This window comes from Canis aureus, chromosome 2 (assembly GCF_053574225.1).
Source record: "Canis aureus isolate CA01 chromosome 2, VMU_Caureus_v.1.0, whole genome shotgun sequence".
Lineage (NCBI taxonomy): Eukaryota > Metazoa > Chordata > Mammalia > Carnivora > Canidae > Canis > Canis aureus.
The window spans coordinates 81,841,977-81,869,967 of record NC_135612.1 but is presented as its reverse complement, the minus strand read 5'-3'; the positions used below and the strand labels follow the sequence as shown (position 1 = coordinate 81,869,967).

General features: G+C 34.5%; 1 long non-coding RNA gene and 1 other non-coding gene across 2 annotated transcripts in view; one reads left to right on the top strand and one right to left on the bottom strand.

Moving 5' to 3' along the window:
- The window catches only part of LOC144302682 (uncharacterized), a 488,681-nt gene that overhangs the window by 120,207 nt on the left and 340,483 nt on the right, over window positions 1–27,991 (bottom strand). The window lies entirely within an intron of this gene.
- On the top strand, window positions 6,110–6,272 carry LOC144303839 (U1 spliceosomal RNA). The gene has a single exon (XR_013370817.1). It is a non-coding gene; the product is annotated as a U1 spliceosomal RNA (small nuclear RNA).

Genomic DNA, 27,991 nt, shown 5'->3' with positions numbered 1-27,991 from the left:
ATACCAGTCTATAAGAGTTTCAAAAGAAAATATCCTTTTCAAGAATATGAAGTTTTATACTTCAAAAATACCTCAAAATGTGTCACTATGGAAAAATCTATTATTTATTGGACTTTTGAAGTCTTTTAATAGTTAATATCTTTTAAACACTTTATTTATCACAAAGTATTCTCAACTTAGACTATCCAAAGATCTTACCTGATTATTTAATCTATAAATTACAACTAGATTTTTCTCACCATTCTCTGACTTAAACATTTTCTATTCTCATTTCTACAGTGTTTGATGTTCTTACTCTGATTCATGCTTTTTCTTGCCATCATGTTTTTGATAAGACTGCCCTTTCTTTGTGTAATGACCCTTATTCCCACCATCATTTCAACCTGGACCTACCCCATCCTGTTGTCCAACATGTGCTCATCATTGATAACTCCATGCTGATGCTTTTATCATAAAGCAAGTTTTTCTTAACAAAGATATTTTCCTCCATACTTAGGTAACACTCTCCCATGCATACAAAATACTATACACATTGCTATAATAGCCTACAATATTGTAATACAATTATATACTTAGGCATAAACCTTCTACATTAAATGATAAACACCTTGAGGACAGCATTTATTTCTCCCATGTTACAATCAACATGTCTCATAGTGTTTTCCAAATAGTCAATGCTCAAAAATTATTTGAAGAATTAATTAACATGCATTGTACTTATAAATGGCATATGTTACAGCCTTAGCTTTAAATGTTTATGTATTTTCTCTTTATAGTCCCAAGAAATGCCAAAGAAAGATTTTGAAGAAAAATAGAAAAAAAAAAATAGAAACTCACTGGTTTGCAAAATTTGTGGTACATTTTCTTACTGTTTTAGAAGCCCTGGTATTTGTCTATCCGCAGGCTACTGATGCATTAACTATTCTTTGATAGTTGGATTTTAGTTGCTTGGATTCTATCAACCTAATACAAGATTTAGAATTGGAGTAAAGGATAAGTTACGGGAAAGCCACAGGTCATACTACATGTTCAAATGGTGCCTAAAGTAATCAGTCAAAATCGACAAAGTGATTGTGGTCTCTTAGCTACAAATGTTGACATGCAGCATAATTATTGTGGTAGTAACACAGATCATATGAATGATCTCGCCTGAGATAAGATCATAGCCACTTTATTTTAATTCATTTTTAACTGTAATATTTACATAGATTTATTGTCAGCAATTCTGATATATTTCTCAGTTTATTCTTTCAAATTGCCAAAGCATTTCAGAAGCTTTCCAATACATTCATGTATTCAACAGGTATCTGTTTAGTGCCTACTATGTTAGGTAATGTGCAGGGTATTTGGGATGCATTAGGGAGTAACACAAAGTCCTGCCCAACTAACATTTGGCCAACAGGCACACGTAAAGATATTTGACACCACCTGTCATCAGGGAAATACAAATCAAAATCACAAAGAGATATCACTTCACACCTGTTAGAATGGCTGTCATGTAGAAGATGAGAGATACTAGCTGTTGAGGTTGTGGTGAAAAGGAAACTCTTACATACCGTTGGTGTAAATGTGAACTGGTCCCACCACTATGGAAAACAATTTGGAGTTTTGTCAAAATTCTTTTAAAAATAGATTTACCAAATGATCCAGTAATTCCCCTTTTGGGTTTATACCCAAAGGACATGAAAACAGGATTTTGAGAAGATTTATGCACTCCCGTGTGTGTGTGTGTGTGTGTTTTCACAATAACCAAGATAGAGAGATAACCTTAATGCCTACTAATAGATGAATGGAATATTATTCAGCTATGAGACAGGATGATATCCTGCTTTTTGTGACAATATGGATGAACCTTGAGCACGTTATGCTAAGTGAGATAAGTCACACATAGAAAGACAAATACTGCATGATATCACTTATATATACAACCTAAAAAAGTCAAATTGCAAAAACTAGATTGTAAAATGGTGTTTGTCAGGGGATGAGGTTGAGGGGATAAGACATGTTGTTTAATGGTACAAACTTGCAATGAGTAGTAAATAAGCCATAGATATTTAATACATAATATAATGAATATAGAAAATTTGTACTATAATTATGTAATGTGATAAACATCGCTACAATGGGAATCATATTACAATATTTAAATATATCAAAGTAACATATACAAGTTAAATTTGCACAGTGTTATATTTAATTTATCGTAAATTAAATAAAGTTGACATAATGAAAAAATACATTAAATATGGTAGGTTAGATGGTATTAAGTGGTACATAAAAAAATAAAAGTACAACAGGATTAGGGCAATTAGAATTGTGTACACATGAGAAGATGCTGCAGGTAACACATCACCAGATTAAATAAAGTGATCAGAGTAGAAACTAAAGAGAAAATGGCATCACCTCCCAAACCTGAAGAAGATGACAAATTTAGCAAGAAGCTCTTGGCATAGAGCAGTCCAGAGATTGGAAAGAGCTTGAACAAATGCCCTAAGATAGGAATATCCCTGACCTTTGGGATAGTGTCTCTGAGCATAATGAGTAAGAGAGAGTGCTCAGCATTGCAGTCGGAGAAGTCAGTGAGGTCATGTCAGGTAGAGATGCATACACCTCTGTAAGGAGTTTGATTATTACTCTGACTTAAGTAGGGAACCATGGAACATTTTTAAACAGACATTTAAAATACCTTAACTTTTGAAAGATCAGTGGCTGTTCCTTGAGACTAGGCTGTCCTTGCATTCAGAGATCATTCAGACAAGAGATGTCAATGCATTGGCCCAGAGTTGGAACAACGTGGGTGGTTATAAAGTGGCCTGATACTAGATATACTCTGAGGATGGACAATAGGATTTTCTGATAGATTAGATGGTGAGCTTGAAAGAAAAAGATTCAAAATTAACTCCTGGGAATTTTACATAAGCAAAGTCTAAGCAACTGGAGGGATGAGATGGCAACAGCTGAGATCAGGAAGGCAGTGAGTAAAATATGTGCAGAAGGAAGGTCAAGGATTCAATTTAGGGTATATTGAGCAAGATATTTATTAGACAGTCTTCAGATAGCTTGAGGAATGAATTGAGAGTTCAGGAGAGAATGCCTGGGTCAGAGTTCATCAAAGGGCATTGCAGCTCCCTAACAAAAGATAGAGAATAAGATTTGGAGCAGTCTATTAGTGCTATCACTTTCACCATTGCTACAGCATCCCTCTTGAATGCTGGTCTTATAAATCTAAGTACATTATATAAATCTCCTGTGCTGTCTTCGCAAATATAGGTTTCTTCAGGAGGATCAGCCTTTCTCCAAACACAAAAGGTGATGCTGGAAAGCCGGTGCTTAGGAGACTTATATTTCCATAACTAAGAAACTGTCACTCAGCTGATTTCTGTCAAAAATAAAGAAAATTTGCTCCAAGGAGATTTAGTGCTTCTCTCTCTGGAAATAATAAATAGCAGTATAATGTCAGACAGTCTTCCCATGTCTGGTATCTGGAACCAATATCAATCTTGTAAGGGTAAGCCACATACCCTTGCACATATATATTAACATGCAAATATAGACATCTGTGTGGTATGATGGATAAGCATATTTACATATGAGTATCTATGTATACACACATACATTTTTTTATTTGGATGTACACAAATCTTCATATTCAATAGTTGAAATGTATGTTTTAGAGTATGCCAATGAAATCAGCTAGTGTGAGTACTCCAACTATTGTCCTATTTTGTAGGTAGGTTTGGCAATTCTAGATTATTTCCTCATTCCCCCTACAGTTTTGCAAGCATTTGCAATTTTATGAATACAATGTTACTATATCAAAGGAAAATGAAAAGCGGTGATCTTATTACAGAACTAGAAAATAAGCTAAATGTGACTATGTAGCTTGGGATGTTCAGCTGTTCAGAAGGCATTACATGTGATAAATAATAGCCTTCTGCTTTAATATTCCCATATATTCTAGAAAATCATATTGAACTAAGAAATAGTTTTCAATTTTTTAAATATAAAGTTACTACTATTTCAAAGCAGTTTCTTTAGAACTACTTGACTTTATGATGCATCTCTGATATCTATGCTTAGATGAAACAAGTTGATTGCAATTAGGCAAAGATTTATTTCATTTTTGCTGTAAATTTAAAATTATTTGCATTCACAGTAAAAAGTAAAAACATGCTCATAATGCAGTATAGAATTATGTAAAAATATAGCTAATCTCTAGTCAAGAAAAACCAACAGGTTAGCAAAAGCTTAGCAAACAGGTCATTTAAACAATGAACATAGTAAAGAATTATTGGCTATTATTGGCCTTTCAATAGAGGAAGCTATTTTACAGATGTTTTTGATTGAGGCAAAATTTAGAGAGAATTGTACAGATACAATTCAAATATTTTTGACAAATGTGCATACCTATCTAACCAATATCCCCATCAAGACAAGTATGTTTCCATTCACCGAAAGAGGTCACTGTGCTAGGCCCATGATGCTTAATCACTTTTTACATGTGTATCTCCATAGATTAGTTTCGCTTATTTTGAGTTCATATGAAAGAAATGACACTGTATGTGCTATTTGGTGTTTGGATTCTCCAATTAACATAATACTTTTGAGAATAGTTTTTAAGAATTGCTATATGATGAATCACGGATTTATTTTTTATTGTTAATTAGTGTCCCATTGTGTGAATATACTACAGTTTGTTTATCACTTGTCCTAAAGATGGGCATTTGAGTTATTTTTGGGTTTTGGCAGTTTCAGTAGAGCTGCTATGAATATACATAAGCAGTCTGTTTTGGACTTAAATTACGACATCTGTTCAGTAAGTACAGTGGAGTGGAGTGGAGTGGAGTTACTGGGACATAGATTAAGTGTATTTTAACTTTGTAAGAAAATTCCAAGGAGTTTTCCAGAATTTTGTATGAATTCATATTCTTTTCAGAATTATACGAACATGTCATTTGTTCCTCATCTTTCTTAATACTTGATTATTTCACTCTTTAAAATTGTCTTGCATCTTTAATCTTTAAAATTCTAGAGGGTGTAGAACGGTATCTCATTAGAGTTTTAATTTTTATTTCCCTGACGAATAAAGGTATTTACTATTTATTTTCTTACTTGACATTCATGTCTCTCTTGATAAACTTTGTGCTCAAGTTTATGAGTTTTGCACATTTTTTAGAATTAAATTTATCTTTTTATTTTTCAACTGTAAGATTTCCTTGTATTTTCCCAACAGAAATCACCACACACGTGTATCATAATACTCTCTTCCATATGTAACTTTCTTTTCATTTTCTTACAGTGATTTTTAATGAGCTGAAGTTTTCCATTTTGATGAAGTCTGATTTTTTTAAGATTAATTATTTTTGAATTCTTTGTAAGTCATCTTTTCCTATCATAAGGTAGAATAAATATTCTCTGTTATTCTTTTATTTCTAGATGTTTATAGAATTTTTTAATCTTTAGATCTGTCAAAAATCTCAAATTGATTTTCATGTATTTTGCTACATAAGGGTTGGAAATTTTTTCCCATATAATTATCCACTTGTTCCAGTATAACTTGTTGAAAAAAAACCCTTTTATTTCTCTCATTCCATTTCCTTAGTACTTATATACATGTGTGAATCTATTTCTGGACACTCTATTCTCTTTCAGTGAACTATTTGTCTGTGATTATGCCAATGACATATTATCTTGAATACTGTAATTTTATAGCATATTGTGAAATCAGCTAGTGTGAATACTCCAACTATTGTCTTTATTTTTTAGGTAATTTTGGCAAATTCTAGATTATTGCCTCATTTCCCTACAATTTTGTAATCAGCTTGGCAATTTCTATGAAAACAGCTATTGAGAGTTTAAATAGGGTTGTGTGTGTGTGTACATATTTGTATATGTATATATTTGCATATATGTATACATAGCTATATTTAACTATAACCATGTACAAATATTTAAATATAAATCTCTTTATATATAAAACATATTCTTATATGTCATATACTTATATGACACAAATACATCTTTAAAATCTTTACATGAAACATATATTTTTCTTAGATATATTTGGGAAATAATATAATGTTATCAGTAAAATTTTTAAAAAAGAAAGGAACATACCTGGAAGGAGAGACACAATGATTATGAAGGTGGTTTTCCCCGGGTGAGGCTTTTCCATTGCACTCCGGGTATGCTGCCCCTGTGATTTCCCCAAATGTAGGAAACCTGACAGCACAATTTGTTGTAGTAGGGGACTGTGTTTGTGCTCCCACCTGACCATTAAATGGTTAGAAAAAAAAGAGAGAGAGAAAAAGAAAAGAAAGGAAAGATGTTCATCAAGGATGATACAAATTTTAATAAAAGGTGGGCCATTTAAATTCCTTTATTTATTGATAGAAGAATAAAGCAGAATAGGTTAATTACTTTATCTTCCTTCTTCAGCTTCTCAAAGTAACTTAAGGATACAGCATGGAGGTACTTTCCCAGGGTCACAGATAGATGTGGCTAATGGAGGAATATTTTCTGAGCCCCATCTGGTGTCCTTTCAATCAGTTAAACATCTGATCTCAAGATAAATCTGGAGTATCATAACTTCAAAATTGATATTCCACATTTGGAAAAGAAATAACATTCTAAAATATTCCACTCCCATCAAAAGATATGTTCTACTTCCAAGCCTTTGTTTGTTGTTCTTTCTAGCCAGAATGCATTTTCCATTATCCACATGTCTAAAACTTTACCATCCTTCAAGGTCAAGTTCTCCATTCCTAAGAAATTTTGTTATTTGGTGACTGTTTTTGACAGCTTTATTAGGCAATGATTTGTATGATTTTTAATTTTTACCAACAAGAGTCCCATGTACAGTAGTAAATGGAAGAGCACTGTCTTAAAGAATTGCAATTCTCACTATATCACCAGCAAAGTTCCATAGACAGGTACTCAGAAAATAAATACTGATTGGATAATAGTGGCCATGTAACAATAGGTAACATTTATCTTGCCTTACTATGTGCACAAATTTTTCCAGATTACTCTTTCAATTATATGACTCAGGTAATTTTATTATGTACATTTTATCAATGAGAACAATGAGAAGTTAAAGAACTTGCCCATGTTCACGACTCTAACAGTAGTGGAATTGGGAACCAGGATAGACAATAGGAACTCCATAGGTTCTAGTAATTAGGGCGTTGATATTTTGAGGGGGAAGAGGCATTATTTACCCACCTCTCTTAAACACTAAAGAAAATACCCTGGAAAAGACCTGACAAGTCTGGTCTCCAACAACTTCTCTGATCTAATGTAATACCATTCCAGTTTTCTCACTGTCTTCTAAGAGCACTGACCTCCACAATGGTCCCATTTTGCATTTGCCAACAAATGCTATATTTTAAGGACTTTACATATGGTGTTACCTCTGAGCTGAATGTGCTCCTAGGTAACCACTGGTCTCACACCTCACTTTCCTTACAGCTCATCCACAATGCTCTATTACTACAGATTTCTCAACCAAACACCATCCCTCCCATCCCCCTTATTTTCCTGACCTGCCTTCTTTCCTTTATAGCAGATCACCCCCCAACATACATTTATTTCTGTCTCTCTCCACTAGACACTAAGTTTCTTGAGGGCAGAGACAGTATTTGTATTCCCACTGTGTCTCTGATGCCTGGAAGAGAGCTCACTTGTTGAGAGAATAAATTCAAGTCCATAGCTCCTGGAAATGCAATTTAGATTCCTCTTTCAACAAGAAAAATATGGGCATTATGAATAAATGTAACTAAACTGACAGATAAGTAATTTACTTCGTGTCACAGGGAAGTCCAAAATACAACAAAATGGATAATTCACTCTGCTCATTCACAAATTATATCACATGTATAACTTACAATTTATCTCTAGAAAGAGTATGAAAAAAATAAAGAAAAAAATGTGTTTATGCCATTAATTTCCCAAAACATTAGCTCATGAAACAGAATCCTAGAAGCATATTTTATTGTCATAACTATCTTATGCCAATAGGACTATATATGAGATGATAAATTCTGGTTTCTTATTAAATGCAAACTTTAAAAAGAAAAAGAACTTTAGGAGTAAGTGGCATAGTATTTGGATTCACATTAACTCAATTTTGATTAAAGTTCTCTCATTTGTTTGCTGTTTGACCTGTTTTGCTATTGCTCTTGGGAAAAAAAAAATCTCTATATTGTTGGCCCATTTCCTCATCTGAAAAATGATAATAAAACACTGACTTTATTGGTTATGTTAAGCAAGTTAAACCTCATATGTGCAATTGATTTGTAAAGTGTAAATCCCACCTTTATATTTTTTACTAAAGAAATGATAACACATCTGCTCTTCAAATTTTTCATGGGTTTATTAAACTTATTTTAAAAGTAATCTTGTTCAAAGACTAATTTCATAAACTTGCAGATGTATTAGTGGAGAGAGAGAGAAAGATACTGCACTACAGAAAGAGTGTGTTTGGAAAATTAGATTAAGCCAGAAGTAATCAATATCATTTTGCTATCTAGATATTTTGAATACCGATATATTGCTTTATGTTATCCTTTAATCTTAAAAATTCACTAAGTTTATAGGCCAAATTAAAATTTACAAAAACTGCTTTATTTTCTCAAAGACACAAGAATGATTATAGGTTATTCCTATAAATTTGAGCGAATCAGGTTATTCAGACCCACAGTTTCTATTTCTCCCCCAAGTAACAGTTGGATTTCCTGGTGAAGAGATGCAGGTGGTCTAAATCTTTCTATGTAACAAGACACTTATCAATTCTTTTTTTTTTTTTTTTTTCCTTTCACAACACCCAAATACATTTTACCAATGTTAAGTTAATTATGGCCTGGCTATAATTTCGCTAATGCCCATTTTTTACTTAGACAGATACATGGTTCTGGATGATTACACTTTCCATATTTTTTGTGCAGAAAGAGTCCACAAAAATTCCTTTTATAAATAATTATGTTTCTGTTGTATGAAACAGATATCGTCTTCTTCTCTCTTATTTTGTTTCCCGCACTTCACACTTCTGTAAAATCTATGTGTGTGTGTTGTGAGCAATTATTAACTTTAATTAAGTGAAAATAAACTATTAATAGTTTTTCAATAACTGAATCTAAGATTTAGTTTACTGAGGAGTCAGATGACATGTGAGATCAAGGCAAGTGCACTGGATATTAATTTCAGAAAAACCTATATCCCAAATTAAAAAAAAAAGATGGGTAAAGCATCAGGAAGAGTATTTATTAAAACTAAGTATTGATAATTTTAATGTTTTTCACAACTAATGCATGGACAGTCCTTCTGAAGCCCAGAATCTGTAAATGAAGCATAGGTTGGAACTGTAACAGAGATTTTTTAGTTATTACTAATCTACCTTTAAAGAGATGCTTTATGATAGCTTCATAGAGACTTTCAAACATAAGAAGAAAAATTTGTTACAATTACTGCCATTAAGGAAGCAATTTCATTTGTTACTACTATTCTTCATGACTATGATTTTTATTATAATTATTATTTCTTATATAAAAGCAGAGAATATAGGAAACGTAAGTAGCTCTAAAGAAATTTGGTGGGAAATTATAAATTATCAATTATTTGTCCTTTTTAGTACATAATTTGTGATTTATAGGAAGATATACAATTTCAGATTTTAATTGTTAAGAAATGTTGGGGGCAAATCACAATATACTTTGAAATTTCTTTACCATAACTAGCAAGTTGTTTTTTTTTTTTAATTGAGGACCATCTTTTTTAAAATATTTATTTATTTATTTATTCATGAGAGGCACAGAGAGAAAGACAGAGACATAGGCAGAGGAAGAAGCAGACTCCATGCAGGGAGCCCAATGCTGGACTTGATCCCAGGACCCCAGGATCAGGACCTGAGCCAAAGGCAGAAGCTCAACCACTGAGCCACCCAGCTGTCCTAATTGACGACTATTTTTACTTCAATCTACTAATAGACCCCTTGTTTAAAACAAGTATTCTTGGCCATTGCCCATAGTCCATCGAACATTTGTAAAGAACTACCTAATAAATATGTACAGTACATTTTCTGTTTCATTTCTCCATTATATCACTTGAAAGGTACAGGGGCCCCAAACTGTCTTTCTAAATAAGTGTCTAGACTAATGTTTGTGGAAATGCTATTTTTTTTCCCATTTTAAGTGTGGCAGAATTTCTTTTAATTTAAATTAGTTTTCTGAGGACAGTTCTCCATGTGAACTGACAACTATATCACCCTGACAGAGACTACAAATATTTACTTAGTAGATCTACTGCATGCACTTGTAATGAATTATCCAGGTTTTTATTTTTTTTTACTTGGAAATATTACATATTATATTATTTATATTTCACGTTAATCAAAATAATAATTTGAAAATAATACAACTATGTAGTAGTCCACATTTTCACAGAATTCCAAAGAGTTAATATAAGAAGAAATTCATCTACATCAAGAGAAAATAGAAGATTCAGTGATTTTTTGAGCCAGGACAATCTCATATCCTCTGTATTTTTCACAATGTCTTATAACATAGAGAATTATGATATGTGTAATTAAATAATATGCATGAAACCTTGAACTACATAGATCCAAAATTAACTTGTTTTAATGTCTGTTCTTATCCCAATAGAATTTTGTCTGTAAACTGTATGTAGAATTATTTGAGTATATTCTTTAAAAATGCTACTCATGAGGGCACCTGGCTGGCTCGGTCAGTAGAGCATGCAACTCTTGATCTTAGGGTCCTGAGATCCAGCCTCACATTGGGTATGGAGCCTACCTAAAAAAATAATATTATAGCAAAAAATAAATGCTACCTACAAAATGGCTTTCTTGGACTATATCACAATTAGTTTTTAAACTTCAATAACTACATGCAGGGAAAATGTATTCATGCTTATACATAGTGACCTAAATATATAAATCAGCTGTAATGCAATATCTGGTTTGTGTTACACATTTGATTATTCTCTACTTCACACCACAACCGACCTCCCTAACATAGAAAATGCAAAGAGATTTTCTTTTTGGTTTTTCAAGCAGTATGTTAGGCTAGGAAATTCAAGATTTTAGGGAAAATTGTAATAAATACTACTAGAAACTGGCTTCCTAATCCTCCTGACTCCAATTTTCTGCAATACAAGCTGTTAGGAGGAATACTCAGGGGTTAACAACAGGGTGCCAGGAGGGGAACCAGCAATTTGCTTCTACTCACTCTTCCTATGCTGAAGAGAGCTGTGATGTCCAAGAACAGAAACACACACACACACACACACACACACACACACACACACACATTACATTCTGAGGGCCTTTTGAACTCCTCCTTCTAGAAACATTTATTCAAAATTCAAGGGCTCTGTGTGTAAGTTGGATGATTGGGCTTAGATTCTCTGACCTAGTGAGATTCACCAGCAAGACTTCTCATCATGCGTCAGAAACTCTTCCCTCCACTCTTCAAACTTACTATTGTGAACCGAATCTTCAATATCATGCTCCAACCATAATCCTAACTTCCAGATTCAGGAACTTCCAGCTTCATGAAGCAAAATGGTGTCTGACCAATGCATGGTCATTTAATTACTTCTCTTGCTTGTGTTTGATTGCTCTAGCTAAATACTCATCCTAGAGGATCCAGTGTCTCTCCACCATACCACCTCCCTAAGATTGGCCATATGGACATATCACAGGAACAGATTACAACTTAAGTAGAATTATTACAGATACTAATTTCAAAAAGGCTAATCAAATTTCCCATATGATGTGGTTTCTAAAAACAAACCAAAAAATGTGCTATTATAAGGTATGTCAAGTAACCCAAAAAGACCCTTCTCTAACACATTTAGGGTAAGAGTAGGTTTAGAGAATAAGCTTCGGAAGACATCAACAGGTACATTTTTCTACCTTCATATTCAGGTGAGCTCTTTAGTTGCACTTTGTCAAATTTGAAGAGAAGATAAAGTTCTTTTTTTTTTTTTAACTGAAATCACCCAAGAAAAAAATGCTTGAGATATTTCTAATTCTTTGTAGAATTACTATTATTAGCAAAGTATTCTTTTAGATATGATTCTATCAAAAACTTAGATATATAAACCTGGTCTATTTTAATCTGTATTGAATTTTAATATCCAGAACTTTCTTGAGAGCTTTCAGTTTGAAAGGAATAGAAGTAGAGGAAATACGTTGTATATTGCTTTACCATGGTAAAATTCGTCATTCTCTAGATTATATATTCATCTTAATATTTTCTTTTAAAACAATTGTAAAACCATAGATAAAATAATATAAGGTTGAACAATATCATATCATTTCAAAAAATAACTCCGGGATTGATTGATCACCTGTAAGTAGGGTGGCCAGAGTAACCACATGGCCTAGTTTACCTGGGAGAGTTCTAGTGTCTATGGTTCTAGCTTAGTTATTAATAATACCCTTTTTCACTCTCAAAAATGTCATAGTTTGGATGATAAATTATATAGCCACTCTGCCTATTACTCATGAAAGCAAGGGCTCTGCTTCTATATTCCTTAATTTTCATTTTGACTTTTTTCAGGAATGAATTATCTTTTTTTACTTCCATTAGACAACTTTTTTTTCCAGAAATATAAAAAGATACTTATTTAACTATTTAAATATTTCTGTTGCAACAAATTTATATTATTCGCTCCTCGATTTACTAGCATAGTTCTATCATTATATTCTGGTTTAACAAAACAAACAAATACTGAGCTGAAGCTATATCAGCTTTATTTAATATAAAAATTATATAAAAGATAATAAAATGTATTCATAGTTTAAATTACGTATATATATTTATGTTTATATGTATGTGTGTTTGTGTGTATATATATGTATATATATATATATATATATATAGAGAGAGAGAGAGAGAGAGAGAGAGACAAGCAGAGACAGAGAGACAAATACAGAGATGGAGACAGAGAAGCAGGGAGAGACCAAAAAAACAGGATACGAATATACATACATATATTCTGGAAGGGGTGGGAAAATATTTGTCCACATCTAAAAACATTTTTATTTCTGTTAATATTAAGAAGGCTTTTTGGAATAAACAACTTCAAAGCACAGCTTGAAATGGACCAATTGTAAAGAGCAGAGTGGCAAACTTATGTTACCACGTACAACTGTGAATAGGCTTCCAGACAGCTAAAATGTGTCATTTAGAAGGAATGTGTCTCATTTATCCATTGTTTAGAGTGATTGAAATACATTGCTTTCACCCAGTTCCTTGGCAAGTGTTTCAATTAAGTGGGCACAAAATTTATCCTAGTGCAGTGTTCTATTATTCTGCTCTGTAGTATATAATTGTATGGGACTTTGGACTTATAGAGGCCTTCTGTTGTTGGAAAAATAAAATAACACATCTCTTTTAAAATAATAACTGCAACTTTTCTCAGTGGAAATTCTTGTTTGGTAAAAAGCCACTGACGCCAGAACCACAGGGCATTTATTTTCATCAATGTATTAGCAAATAATGGGAAATGTATGTAGCTTGCAAAACTTGTAACCTGCAAATTATTAATCTGCATAAGCAAGGAGCAGAATCACATGGAAGATGGTACCATTGTGATATATTTGTCATAGAAATGATGTCTATATATGGGAGATGACTCAGGGCTCAAATAAAGATTATCTGGTACCACATGTGCCTCTTGCCTTGACGTAGTAAGCATTTAAAGTAAACAACGACTTATCTTGGTTTTATTCTGCACCATACAGTAGCATGCACATTTTCATACAATCTGCTGTGTGTCCTGGGAGCTGTTAATACTATGGTATCCTTTATTTCTTCATCGGATGTTTTCAGCTTATTATTGTTTGTGTTCCCAAAGTTCCTTATTTTTCTAAGGTGGGAAACTTAAAATGTCAGAGCAGTATTTAGTCAAACGTTATACACAAAAATATAAATTCTATTATTTTAAAAGACTCACACCACACAAACAGGTGGACACAGGTACGCACACAAAAGAACTTCAAGGCAGATCATTCAATTGTATATATATTAAACCATATCTTGCAGAATGGAATAGCAGAAAGAACTCTGTGGTGGAGAGCAGGAAACCTAGGCCCTTATCTCACCTGTGTCAACAGACTAGCTGTGTGTATTTGGCTAAATCAGCTTCTTTTCTGAATCATGTCCCTCCCAATAAAAAAGAGAGAGTTTGTAAACATTGTTTTCCCAATTTTTTTTTATTCATCAATCTTTCTGTTTGATCTAGGAAGAATTTACATATGGAAAACATGTCCAATAAAGTAATTACCCTACCTCCAGAAATTTTTAAAGGTTCCTATTTCCCACTTTTTAAAAAATTTGCTTTTTAAGAAAATACCATGAAGGTTAAAAAATGCCTCTCTTGCAAAAATCAAATTTGAGTTTCAAAGTAGTAATTTTCCATGACTGAATATTTAATCACTAAACAAATATTTTTACATTGTCATGATTATTCCTGGAAGTAAAATAGGAATTTATAGGCTTTTTATCTATATAAATGAGGCTGGATAGGTGAGTAACAGAGCACACCCAAGAGGAAGCTGACAGGATAGGAAGTCTCAGAACCTGGTCCTTACTTTAAAAAGCAACTTTACCACCTCATTGCCAGCTGCTTTTGCAGGGCTTTTCTCTAGCAGGCATTATTTATCATCAATAATTTATTTTCTAAATTTAACTTTCTCTGTTCCATCATGTCTAACTGAAAATATCCTTGTCATGGGCTACTAATTTTTATGATAGCTATTATAAGTGTATCCATTTTCACATACCTCGAAATTACTCAGACCAATTTTCTATCTGTTTAGAAGAAAACAAAATCTTTGAGAGATTGTGAGTTGTCTAAAGTCATACAGTACAATTTAAAGAGTTAGATAACAATTATTTTTGGTGATTTCATGTGGATTTCCAGATATATGCTGAGCCAATTTTCTGAGCAGCTTTTCCTCCTTTTTTTAATAAATACTTTATTGATTTATTTGACAGAGAGAGGGAACACAAGGGAGAGGGACAAGCAGACTCCCCACTGAGTAGGGAGCCCAACATAGGGGTTGATCCCAGGACCATGGGATCATGACCTGAGCTGAAGGCAGATGTTCAACTAACAGAGCCACCCAGGTTCCCCTGCTTTGCACTTTCTATATTGTATCTGAGTACTTTGTGACTTTCCATACTGCATATGAGTGCTTTGCTGCTTTCCATACTGAATGTATCCATTGCAAAAAATGAGAATTGTGGTAAATTATAATAGTGGCTCACATTCTTTATTCCTCCCTGGATATACACTCTTTAGAATGTGACTTTACAGTTTCTCCAATATAGAATCTATTTTCCCTCCACTTGAATCTGGGTTGGCCTTGTGACCTGCTTTGGACAACGAAATTTGGAGGGAGTGATGTGCTCCTTCCCGGGACTTGAAAGAATATGCTTGCTTCCACATAGTATTTTGGAAATCTGAGGAACTGCCAAAGAAACAAATTGCGCAAGGATGCTGGAGGGTAAGAGTCCTCCTGAAGCAGAAATGGGCCAGCCCACATACACCAAGCTAGACCACCCAACACCTGGTCCACCCAGCCCAACAAAGATTAGAACGTTTACCTAGCTGTTCCCTCATCCTCCCCAGCAAATTACCAACTCCCAGAATAGTAGATATTTTAAGCCACTAGGATGAGGGAGGTATGTTATATAGTAAACGTTAGCTGGTTTGATTTCTTTTTTCTTAATCATTTTATTCATTTATTCATAAGAGACACAGAGAGAGAGGCAGAGACATAGGCAGAGGGAGAAGCAGGCTCCCCGTGGGGAGCCCAATGTGGGACTCAATCCCAGGACCCCAGGATCATGCCCTGAGCCAAAGGCAGGAGCTCAACCACTGAGCCACCCATGTGCCACAGGTGGTTTGATTTCAAGAAGATAGTTCATTCCACTGGAAAACTGTGGGGGAAATTTGCACATGAGACTTTGCTTAATTATATAAAAATTTCTGATTTTGATGAAGTGTGCTATGTAGAAATTAGTCAATAACATGGCGGGGACAAAAAAAAAATCTCTATATTGAGATGAGAGAAAATAATTGAAATTTCCTGAGAGGGATTTTAGCCATATTGGTATTTCATTTAATGGTAGCATTAGGTAGCTACAGTGGCTGTGTAGGCATTTTCCATTAGAAGAGCAAGTTATTCTGAGTCTGGTGAATTTTGCTTGTAAGTTTCCAGTTTATAGGATAGGAAAAAAAGGTAGATGACTGGAACAGCATTCCTGCCATTCAAGAGAGTAAAGGGTCAATACTCATCAATACGGGGTGATTTGCCAGGAATTTTGATGTTCTGAGAGGATCTTTATAATTCCTCTATAAATCCCTACCAAACAAATCTATACTATTTTTCCGCAAGACCTGTGGTAGGTTCCACAATGCCCTTAAATGTCAATTTGGCATTGGGAACTGCTGTTTCACAGCAGAAATTGAAAGCGGCCATCATAGTTATGTTGAGAAAAGTAATAATTTGCAATTCAAAGGAAGCTTAGACTTAAAAAAAATAAGTGACTTTCTCATGAGGTTTTAATTCAGATATCATTATCAAGGAGAATAGAGTACATGTTGCAATAGAATTCAACAGCTTTCTCACTGAGCACTGCTTTCAAGTTTTCTAGCAAATTGATACAGTCATTATTCTATCAAAATAAACATTCATTGACTAATTATACAGTTCAGGACATCGCCCTGAGCTACTTTGCATAGTGTAAAGTTTCCTTCTTTGAAGTCTCAAAAATATTTGCTTTGTTTCAGACCTTCTGTGCTTATGTCAGGGAGCCACTAACTTTGGCTCTGGCAAAACATGATAAATTACAGCTGGTAAAAGGCATAAACAAAATGTATCTTGGATGCTCTCTAGTGCCTCTGTGACATTAGAGACATTACTGTTATTACTATGTTTCTTGTGTTAGTTTCTCAGAAATATGAACCTATTTGGAGTCTCAAATATCATTGCCCATAAATGATAGCTAATGGAGTAGTTGTATCTTAATTTTGGCATTACATATGAGACTGATCTATTTCTAAGGAAACATTTTTGGATAATAAATTTCATGATATTCAGTTCATTTAGAACTTACTCATGCTATACTGATCAATATCTAAAAAGCAATATAATCTCCTTCAGAGAAAATACACACAAACACAAACATATGTATTGATAAACAAATATATCTATTTTCTTTATGTATGCATATTTGTTTATAAATAAAATGAGCTCTCAGTTTATCAATGGAATTAATTCCAATTTTAGCAGAAATAAAATATAGCTGTGAGCACTGAATAAATATTTTTTAATAATTCATTTGGAGAAGATTGGTGTTTATTTGTATATAGAATTGCTATTGTAAAAATAAAAAGAAACAAACAAAACCAAGGTTTTCAGGAGAATGTAGAAATAATTTTATAATGGTGCCAGTTATCAGTGTTACCCAATGGTAAATATATTAATTCAATGCCTCAGTAGCTCAATCTGCTCTACCCACAGCATCTGGAAAAGTGTTTTGATGTATCAGGATGTCTATTTCCCCATATCCCTCTCGCTATCTAGAACATTTTGGCTCTTGGATGAACATCCAAAACTGTGAGAAATAAAAATGTCTTAAGGCCACGAACTAGAAGACACAGCCACTCACACAAAAATAATAGACAAGAAGTTGTGAGTATGTTAACTGGAGGCTACGTAGGCAAGGCTTACAGAAGTGATTCTCAAGAATGGATATTAAGCCATTTTCTGAGAGAGAAGGAGGAAAAAGGAGGAAGTATTAAAAATGACAATGAAAAACAAATATATTTGGTGCCAAAGAGAAGGCCAGACAACCAGTCTCATTCACTTCCCATTTTCTGGAGTCAGGCTCTTCTTCCCATGAGGGACAGCTAAGTTCTGTTACCATTCCATGGTGAGACTTGAATAAAGACTTCACCCAAACCCAACTGTTGTGAGTTTAGCTTAAATGAATTTCTATTTCCATCAGTGAAAGCTTCTAAATCTATTATGGAAAAAAATGGTAGTGTTTAACAGAGTCAGGTCTTACTGTAATCAAGTCATTTTGTTGAAAAGTGTTTGGCTTAAAAATATATATAATGTAAAAGAAAATAATATATTTTCACAAACCAGAAGCAATTGATTTGTTAATTCTCTGGATATTTGAATCAGCCACAGCAAACCCTTCTACTTGAATGTCAACTATTGAGTGTCGATTCTATTTTCAAATAGTAAACAATTTTGACAATGCTATCTATGGTGGAATGTTGAAGTGAATCAATAATTTTCATAGAAAAAAATCTCATTGTTAGCAAAACAAGCCTATTAAACCTAAGGTTATTTCCTATTGCTTTCAACTTTTGAAAAATGCTAACACTGCCAGCTAGACCTCCTTGTAAAATTGGAAACAGACTGGTTATAGATATATAAGCCAGCGATACTGTGTCAGCACTTTCTAAATCTGTATTGGTACTTTCATTCCAAGTATAATCAAGGCCAATCCTGTACCAGCCAACACATCTCGGAAATGTTGTACAAAAAACTTATGGGTATATCGATAATGATTTGCCCATGCCCTTTACAGTACATAGAATCCCTTAGGAAGCAAAATGTACAGTTGACTCAGTGAGAACACATAGGATTATTCAATCCGAAGTACTCATTTAAAAAGTACAATTCTAGATTGAAAACATAGATAGAAGAAAGCATTCATCTAGTTGTATATTAATTTATTTTTGCAGTCATAAGAAAAATATATCTAACAAGTGCTTACTCTAAATTATCCTCAAAAACAAATTTTATCATTAAAGCTTTCTAATCTAGTAGGAAGAAATCTTATAAATACATAAAGTAATTATAACTTATTTTAGAAATTTTAAATTACCTGAGAGATACATTAAAATAAATAATTGTGTCAATCTAGATTGTATTGTGATAACAAAATACTTAAAATCTCACTTATGCAAAACAACAACAGCTCCCATATTCCCTGGATGACAGCTAGGACCTCCCCTATTTTTATTTCAACTCAAAGACCCAGGCTGAAAGAACAGCTACTCTTTGTCCCTCTGCTTTTCATAGCAGAAGAAAAATAAAACTATGAACCTGGTACTATTGAGTTTTTACTAAGTGATCAGATCCAGAAGAGACACAATCTCTTTTGTGGACATGGACCACAAATAGTCACAGGATCCTCCCAAACATAGGAGAAGCAAAGCAGAAATTTCATGCTTGTGTGGACCCAGAAAACCAGTAGGGTTAATAATTAAGCTTAGTTAACTAAGCAATAACACAACTATAAGGAGTTGCATGTGATTTGATCTTCAAAGGTGAACAAGAATTTGGACATATGGAATTTGAGCAAAGGTTTTTCCAAACAGTTGGCTCATCATGAATCCAAATACAAAGGTGGGAATATCACATACAGAGAAGGAATTCTAGGATTGTCACTCAACCAGGTATGTGTCTGATGTCAAAGAAAAACTGCACTAGATACTGTTAAAAGTGTGAATGAAGATCTTATTCAGAGCACCATGGTAGGAGAAAGAGATACCCCTACACCCTGAGTATAGCTCAACCAAGATAAGGTGACTAAGGGAAAACATAGAGGAAACAAAAGAATCTACAGGGAAAATGGAAAATACAAAAGAACAGCAAGTGGGAAATTAATGAAAATGACTTGGTATTGTCAGTTGGGACACTGTACTTTTTGTGGTTTGGCAGCATTGCATTTTTTTAAGCAAAAATGTAGCATTGGGACTGGCATCATCTTTAGGGACACAGACTAATAGAGGTGGAGGCCAATCTAAATTTTGTGAAGGGGCACCTGGGTGGTGCAGTCAGCTAAGTGTCTGACTCTTGTTTTCAGCTTAGGTTATGATCTCAGAGTTGTGAGATTGAACCCTCCACTGAGCCCCATGCTGAGGGCACAATCTGCTTGAGATTCTCTCTCTCCCTCTTCCTCTGCCCCTACCTGCACTCTTGTGCTTGGGTCCACACTCTCTCTCCCTCTCAAATAAATAAATAAATCTTAAAAAAATAAAGTTAGTGAAATCTCTTAGCTAAGTATTTGAGCAAAACTTCTGTGCTATGAGAGAGTTTATAGTTCACTTTGATGGGACCAAAAGACTGAAAAATGTAGGAATCAGATCAGAAAGTAATTGCACAGTATTACTACATTCAGACTTTTACAAAATTTTAGGAGTGGGAAATTACATGATCTGAATTTGGATTTGAGAAGGATTTGGATTTGATGAGTTACAAGGGAAACACAACTAGGAGAATGCCCAATCTGGATGTTGGTGAAAAATCATATGATGGATTATTAGGAATGAATGAGGTATTGTCTGGGGAAAACTCACTACTCATTGTCTTCCTGTCTCACACAACTCCTCTGACACTAGACATGTGGGTTTTTCCCCCACAATCACCAACTCTCTATCACTAGGTAGATATTCTACAATTCAATTCAGTTCTGACACTAACCAGAGTTAGCACAGACCCCATAGGTTAAAAGCTCAATTCCACAAGACTGCCTCCTACTCTAGATCAATCACAGGTAGTAGGTCTTCATTTTACCCATACATTCTGTTTGAATTGGCTACAAGTCACAGGTTCTCACACCTCCTCCCCCAGGTTCAAAATTTTCAAGATTAGCTCATTGAACCCAGGAAAAGTAGTTTACTAACCTTTGAAGATTTCTCATACAGTCTATTTTAAAGGCTACAAATGAACAGCCAAATAAAGAGATACTTATGGTGAGGTCTGGAAGGGTCCCAAGTGCAAGAGCTTCTGTCCCCATGGATTTAGAGTGCATCACCCTCCAGGCACGTTGATGTATTCACTAACCTGGAAGCTCTCCAAACTCTGTACTTCATGAATTTTAATGGAAGTTTCACTGAGTAGATATGATTACTTACTGACTCTTGTTTTCCAGCCCCTCTCTCTTCTTTTGAGGATGGGAGTAGGGCTGAAAGTTCTAAGCTTCTAACCATGGTTTGGTCTTTTTAGTGATCAACCATTATTCCAGAGGACACCAAAAGTCACCTCATTAGAACAAAGATGCTCTTATCCCCTACAGGAATTTGGGCACTCTGTGTCAGGAACCAGGGTAAAAGAGCAAATATTAGGAGAAACTGGATTCTATATATGTTGGGCCAGCGGGATCAAGGGGGATTGGGAAGCACCAACAAAATGGCAGTGGACCTCCACTTTGTTGTCCCCACCTCAGAACTTTCCCATCACCAGCAGACCGCCCGAGGACACGACTGGACCTATGCAGGAAACCTGAACCATACTTTACTCAGACCCCATAAAAGGGCATGGGTAGTTATTGCCCCATGCCGATTTCACCAGTAGTATGCTTAATACCTATCATCCCTACAGACATACAACCCCTTACCCCTCCCCCCTTGAAAAGCCCGCTTGCACTCCCCTGGGTGCACTTCTCTAGCCATGACTTCCCCACTCTCTGCCTCCCCTGCAGGTCAGGGAACCTCGCCCTGAGAGTGCGTCCCATTAAAAGCCTGTTTTGACCAACTTTTGCCTGTCCTCTCTATGTCATTCCACTACCGATTGGATTAAACCTGACAATATCCATTTTTTCAAAGTAAAAATTGAGATCTCATAATAAAAATGATTATGATTTTGGAAACAAGGGAAAGATGGAAAATCAGGGAGGACTCAAAGCTAGAAATGATTCTGATATCATCATGAGAAATAAGGAAAGTATTAAGAAGATCTGGTATGAAGATAATTTCCATGTTTTTAATTAATTCTAAGCTCTGCTTCCCTGATTTATGATCAGAGCTACTCCTTTTCATTGTCTAACTCTGTGTGGTATTAAAGGGGAACTTATTCTTCAGCCAATAAGATCCTCTATCTTCAGGTTTGTAGGCACTGTCTCCAGCTCTTCCTCCTCTGAGGCTGCAGCTTCCTCTGATTAGACCTGTCAGCTTCCAGGGTTGGGTGGATGACCCTATCTCCTGGGTTCTGGTAACAAGGCTTCTTCCCTTTGTCTCTCCAGTCTTGTGGTTAGAATGACTTCCTGTGTGGATGTGTAATCAGCAGGTTACCTCATTGGTAAGGTACCTTATTGGCTTCTCTGCTCTCTCATTAGCTATGTGAAAAATTTACTGCGTCAATTTCTTTTGTTTGAAATGACAGTCTGGTTTCTGTTTTCCTGGCTGGACTTTGACTGAAACAACATAAAAACAAAAGCATAGGAGACATAGACTTACCAGTAGTTCATAATTTATGTGTGAATGTGTGTGTATGTGTGTGTGTGTGTGTGTGTGTGTGTGTGTGTGTGTGGCAGGGTGGGAGGGGAAGTGGAATGAGTGGGTAGAGATCACTGATCTATTTTGGTATCTGAAGACATCTCTAGACCCTTCCATTGTCTGTGTATATACCTACACACACACACACACACACACACACACATACACACACACAGATTGAAAGACCTATACTTCTAACAGTTTTCAATAAAGTCTAAGGCCTCTCTGAGGCATGTTCTGTGGACCTCTACTGAACAATGTTTCCTTCACTTTTTTCTTCATTCCTTTTTATTCTATCTCTGAGGACTTGGGTTCTATGCTGAGGAAACATTTCCACTAGTTTAATTCTGATTTAGAAATCATGAATACCCATGAAGATGCAAATTATGGCTTAAGTATATTATATATTAATTAATTTTATGAGTTTTCTGGTCAGTGTGAATATTATGAAATCTATCAAAGTTTGAATTATCTTTTACAGATCCTTTACTGCAGTCAATGCATTAATAAGATTTTTCTTTGTCATGGTTTCATTAAATAAACTAAATACAAAACCATCTGGCTTTCATCTTCGGAGGTAAAAGTTGGAGCACAATTAAAGGCAACTAGGGACATCAATCTATATGTTACAGGTTATTTGTTGTCATTGCTGTTTTCTTTCCTTCCCATAATGAAACAAGACAGCTTCATACAGTCAATAAAAAGGGAGATACAATAGATTTGAACTATTCTATTTCCAACAGAAATATGGTCTCTGGAAAACTTTGGCCTGGCTTTTGGTTAATATTCAGAAATAAAGGATTTCAGAGAGTGCTGTTTCCTAATAGAAATATGTCAAGCTCTTCTTGCTTTCTATCTTCTTGCTTTTTGCACAGCCTGTTTCCCATGGTACACACGATATTTTTTTTTTTTTCTGGGACAAATATTTAATGATAGTGTTTTGTAAATGTTTACCCACAATAGCATTAGCTCACAATTGTCTTCAGTACATTCACTGAGATTTGATCAAGCTATTCCCCTTCACTATGATTGACTTACTCTCTGCATACTTGTCCAGATCATCTTAACCTTAAAATTAAGTCTGTGATTTCAACATTCAGAAATGAAGGATATGAATCAATATGAATGGAGCTAGATGGTATAATATTAAGCAAAGTAAATCAGTCAAAGACAAATATCAAATTATTTCAGTCATAGGTGGAATCTAATGAAAAAAATGTGCAAAGGGAAAAATGGAAGGAGATAAATCAAGAAATAGATTCGTAAAAGAAAGAAGAAAGAAAGAAAGAAAGAAAGAAAGAAAGAAAGAAAGAAAGAAAGAAAGAAAGAAAGAAAGAAAGAAGAAAAAGACTCTTAAATATAGATAACAAATTTTTATTCACCAGAGGTGAGGTGAGTAGGAGGATGGGTTAAATAGGTGATGGGAATTAAGAAGTGCACTTGGATAAGCACAGGGTGATGTATGGAAATGTTGAATTACTGTATTGTACACCTGAAACTAATATAATACTATATGTTAACTAAGTTGAATTAAAATAAAAAAAAAAGAAATGAAGGACATACTCGTCATCGTAAGCCATTGATTTAACAGATTTTAATGTATTAGCTACTGGTTCTATCATTATCCCTCAGGGCAGATGAGAAAATTCCTGTACATTTAATTTTTTATTTGTGTCATCATTGTCTTAACCACATAACACTACTTACTGTTTATTCATGATGTACCCACATTGTGTATGACATTACTGTATGCACTATAGTTACATAAAATGAGTAAGTGTGTTTTATTTTAAGGAGTTAACAATTGCATGTTAATAGTTTTACTTCTAGGGTATATTTCTCTTTCAATGGCCTTGAATTTCTCTTTGAATTTTGCCTATTTGTGATTCTTGGTGAGTAAGGGACAGGCAGGGCTAGGTAGGGAGAAATAGATAGGGGGCCATGGAATTCTGTTCACAAAAATCCCAAAAATGTGGAGATGAAAGAAAACCAAGATAAACAAGACCATTCCATCCCAGATGTCAGAGGTGGTGTCTTGTTATAACAGCTATGTATGACCAAGAAAGAATTACCAGACCCTAAAAGGGAAGTAAGCCACTGAAGGTGTTATCTCTAGTCCTTACTCAATGATGATATCAATAGAGATGTTAAAAGGATTTAGGTGCCCTGGTTGGCTTTCAATAACAGACCAACCCTACAAGTCCCCTGTTGGGACCCTTTTCACTTCTGAGAACTTTTTCTGTATCCTTGCTTAATAAATCTCTGTGGCTTTATTTACTCTCTTTTGTCTGTAAGATTCATTCTTTGACTATGTGAGACAAGAACCTAGCTCTTCTGCTTCGTTGTGTCAACTCAACATAAAAAACAAATATAAGTCTAAATAAATACACATATGTACAGACATTTTTTAAAAAAGATATAATTAATTAATTAATTGAGAGAGAGTGTGAACAGGGGGAGGGGTAGAAAGAGAGGGAAAGAGAGAATCTCAAGCAGATTCCACACTGATAGTGGAGCCTCATGCAGAACTCAATCTTAAGATCCTGAGATCATGAGCAGAGAGGAAATCCAGTGTCAGATGCTTAACCGACTGAGCCACCAAAGCACCACTTTTTTTTTTTTTAATCAAGAAATCATTTTATCATGGTCTTACATGTGTATGTAATCAGGCTAACCACACAGGGGAGCTTACAGAGACTTCTGAGAAGAATAACTTGTTTATAACTTTTATGAACACCTAAGAAATTGTCATAGATAATTTTGCTAAATAGAATTATTTAGCTCATTGCATTTACACCACTGATGTCTTTGCTAAGTTTGAGCCTTTGCTGCTTTGTTGTTAAGTGAAAGTTAAATGATGGTAAAACCCACAGCCATACTGCTTTTTATGTTTCCCTAAAACAGAACACATATTTACAATGTTGTAAATAAATATTTTTGTTTTATTTTTTAAGATTTTATTCATTTATTCATGAGAGACAGAGAGAAAGGCAGAGACACAGGCAGAGAGAGAAGCAGACTCCATGCAGGAAACCTGATATGGGACTTGATTCCCAGACTCTGGGATCATGCCCTGAGCCAAAGGCAGATGCTCAACTGCTGAACCACCCAGGCGTTCCCTAAATAAATATTTTTAAATACTAGATTTAAAAAGAATGAATCTGGTATTGGAATCACTATGAAGCACAGTTTCCTTTGTGTCTGTCAACTATTGGTCTGCAATAAACCATCCCCAAATGGAGACCCTTAAGAGGATTAGCGTTTATTCGTAATCATCTTTCAATTATTCATTCAACAGAGGTGTCTGCTTCAAACTGTTCATATACTGGCCCAACTCTGCTGACCTCTGCTGGCCTTGGTTAGGACTAGTTACAGGCCATGGGGTCAGTTGAGGTCTACTGTAAGTGCCTTTTATTTTTCTGGGACATTCAGTCTACTTAGCATGTCTTCATGGTAAAGTCAGAGCGCGCGAGAGAGAACCCAGTGCATATGCACACTTCAAGCCTCTGCTTGCATCACATCTGCCGATGTCCATGGGCTAGAGCAAAGTAAAAGTTCAAAGATAAGGAAAAAGGAAAAGTTTCCTCATGTGGAAATAAAATGTCAAAGGACACTCTAATGTACACCATAACACATAAGCACGTTGTCTGAGTTCTACTCAAAAGGTCTCACTAAAAATTAGAGGCTCAAATGAATTATAATGGTGATTAATTTTTAAAAAACGGCCTTTTGACTCCAAGGTCTGTGTATTAACATTTTATATTACTGGCTTCTAGCATAGTGCCTGCCACGTGTTAGGCATTCTATAAATGTTTACTGACTGACTGAATGGGTGACATGGTGTAAGAACTGTATACATGCCACCAACATAATAATGTCCAACCAAAAGAAACAGTTATATTCTTGTACCTAGAAAAACATTTTTCCACACAGTTCAAAAACACATATACATACATCAGGTTCATTGATTAACAGCAAAGAAGATAATTCCCACTGACTCATCTTTCATGGACATTCTCCACTGTATTAAATCTCCTGGAAGAAGTTGTGTTAATTATTAGATATTTAATTAGATTTGCAATAACGACACAAACATAATATGAAAATTTACTTTGGTTTGTGTTGTCATTTTGGGACCACTAGTCAACTGAGAGGTATGAATAATCATATCAGGGGATTGAGATTTGAGGATTGAGGTTTTTTTTTTTTTTTTTAATGAATCTGGAATCATTAGATGAGTATATAGTTTCAATTATACAATATGAAATCCTATTAAATTGTCCCATATGAGTCAATGCCCAGAGGACTATTTTTGTTCAGGAAAGAATAACTCATTTTTGAGGGCCTTAGGAAGGCAAACTTCATGTTTTAATGAAAGGTCACATCATAAATTTACTTTATTCCTTCATTTTAGTGAAAGGCAGGGTCTGTTATTCCCCTTCTTTGAGAATAAAAGTCATTTGAAAAAATAAATAAAGGCTTTGGATTTAATAACTTTTAAAAATTCTATAATTTTAATTCCTTTTGCCAACGTTTTTATTCATAGTTATTATTAATAAATAATTCAATGACATGGGATCTATGTCCTGTTTTTTTAGTATCAGCTAAATGAGCTACCTCTTCCAATAATATATATTCTTTCTCACAACACACACATGCTCATGTGAGTGCATGCACGTGTGTGTACACACACACAAACACAAATACACTGTATCTACATGTCCCTTTTTACCACTATTTATTTTGGCTTTATAAAACCTCTTAAGTTTAGGACCAAAGTCACTGTTCTGATCTTTATATCTCTGGTGAGACCATAGGAATCCTTTTTAACTGCCTCTTCTTTGGAATAATCATTATCAAATTCTTACACTCCTCTGTAATGACTGAATATATGTCTTTCACTATCTTAAGAAGACCATGTATCCCCAAAGTCAGGAACTATGGTTTGAAGCTTGGTTTATATATAATATACATCAGAAGGCCTAGCTCAGATTTGTTTAAAACCAGTTTTCTGAAATAAACCTATAGATTTAACTGCAATAGTCTCCTCCAAAGTGCCCTTTGATTTTTGAAGTCAATTTGCAATTTCTGTTTGCTTTAGTTATGATTAGATTTGTAAATCTTTTTCCCCAATGGATTCTGAATACACTATAATCAACACTTTTGTAATTTTGAATCATAAAAACATGTGCACAACTGGTAAAATATGTACTACATTGACTAAGGTAAGTATTCAGCTGAACTAGAAAAAGATGATAAGAACACAATAAAATGGACACATGAACAGTTTGGTGAGTTATACAGATGCCTTATTTATGATCTATGTAATTTGCCTTATTCTAAGTAATTTCCTTTCTTCATCTATCATATGCTGGGATTAAGAAAAATAATTTTGAAAGTGCTTTACAGTTCTAAGAGAAATATAATAAAATTTTAAAAATCTATCAAAATAATGTTTTTATTTTTATAGTCACTTCTAGGTGCTTTCAATCTGAAGTCAAAATTACTAGTCTAAATGTATGTTAGTTTTTTAGGAACCCATGGGTGGCTCAGTCAGTTAAGTGTCCAACTCTCGATTTCAGCTCAGGTCATTATCTCAGGGTCCTGGGATCTAGGCTTGTGTCAGGCTCCAGGCTCAGTGGGGAGTCTGCTTCAGGAT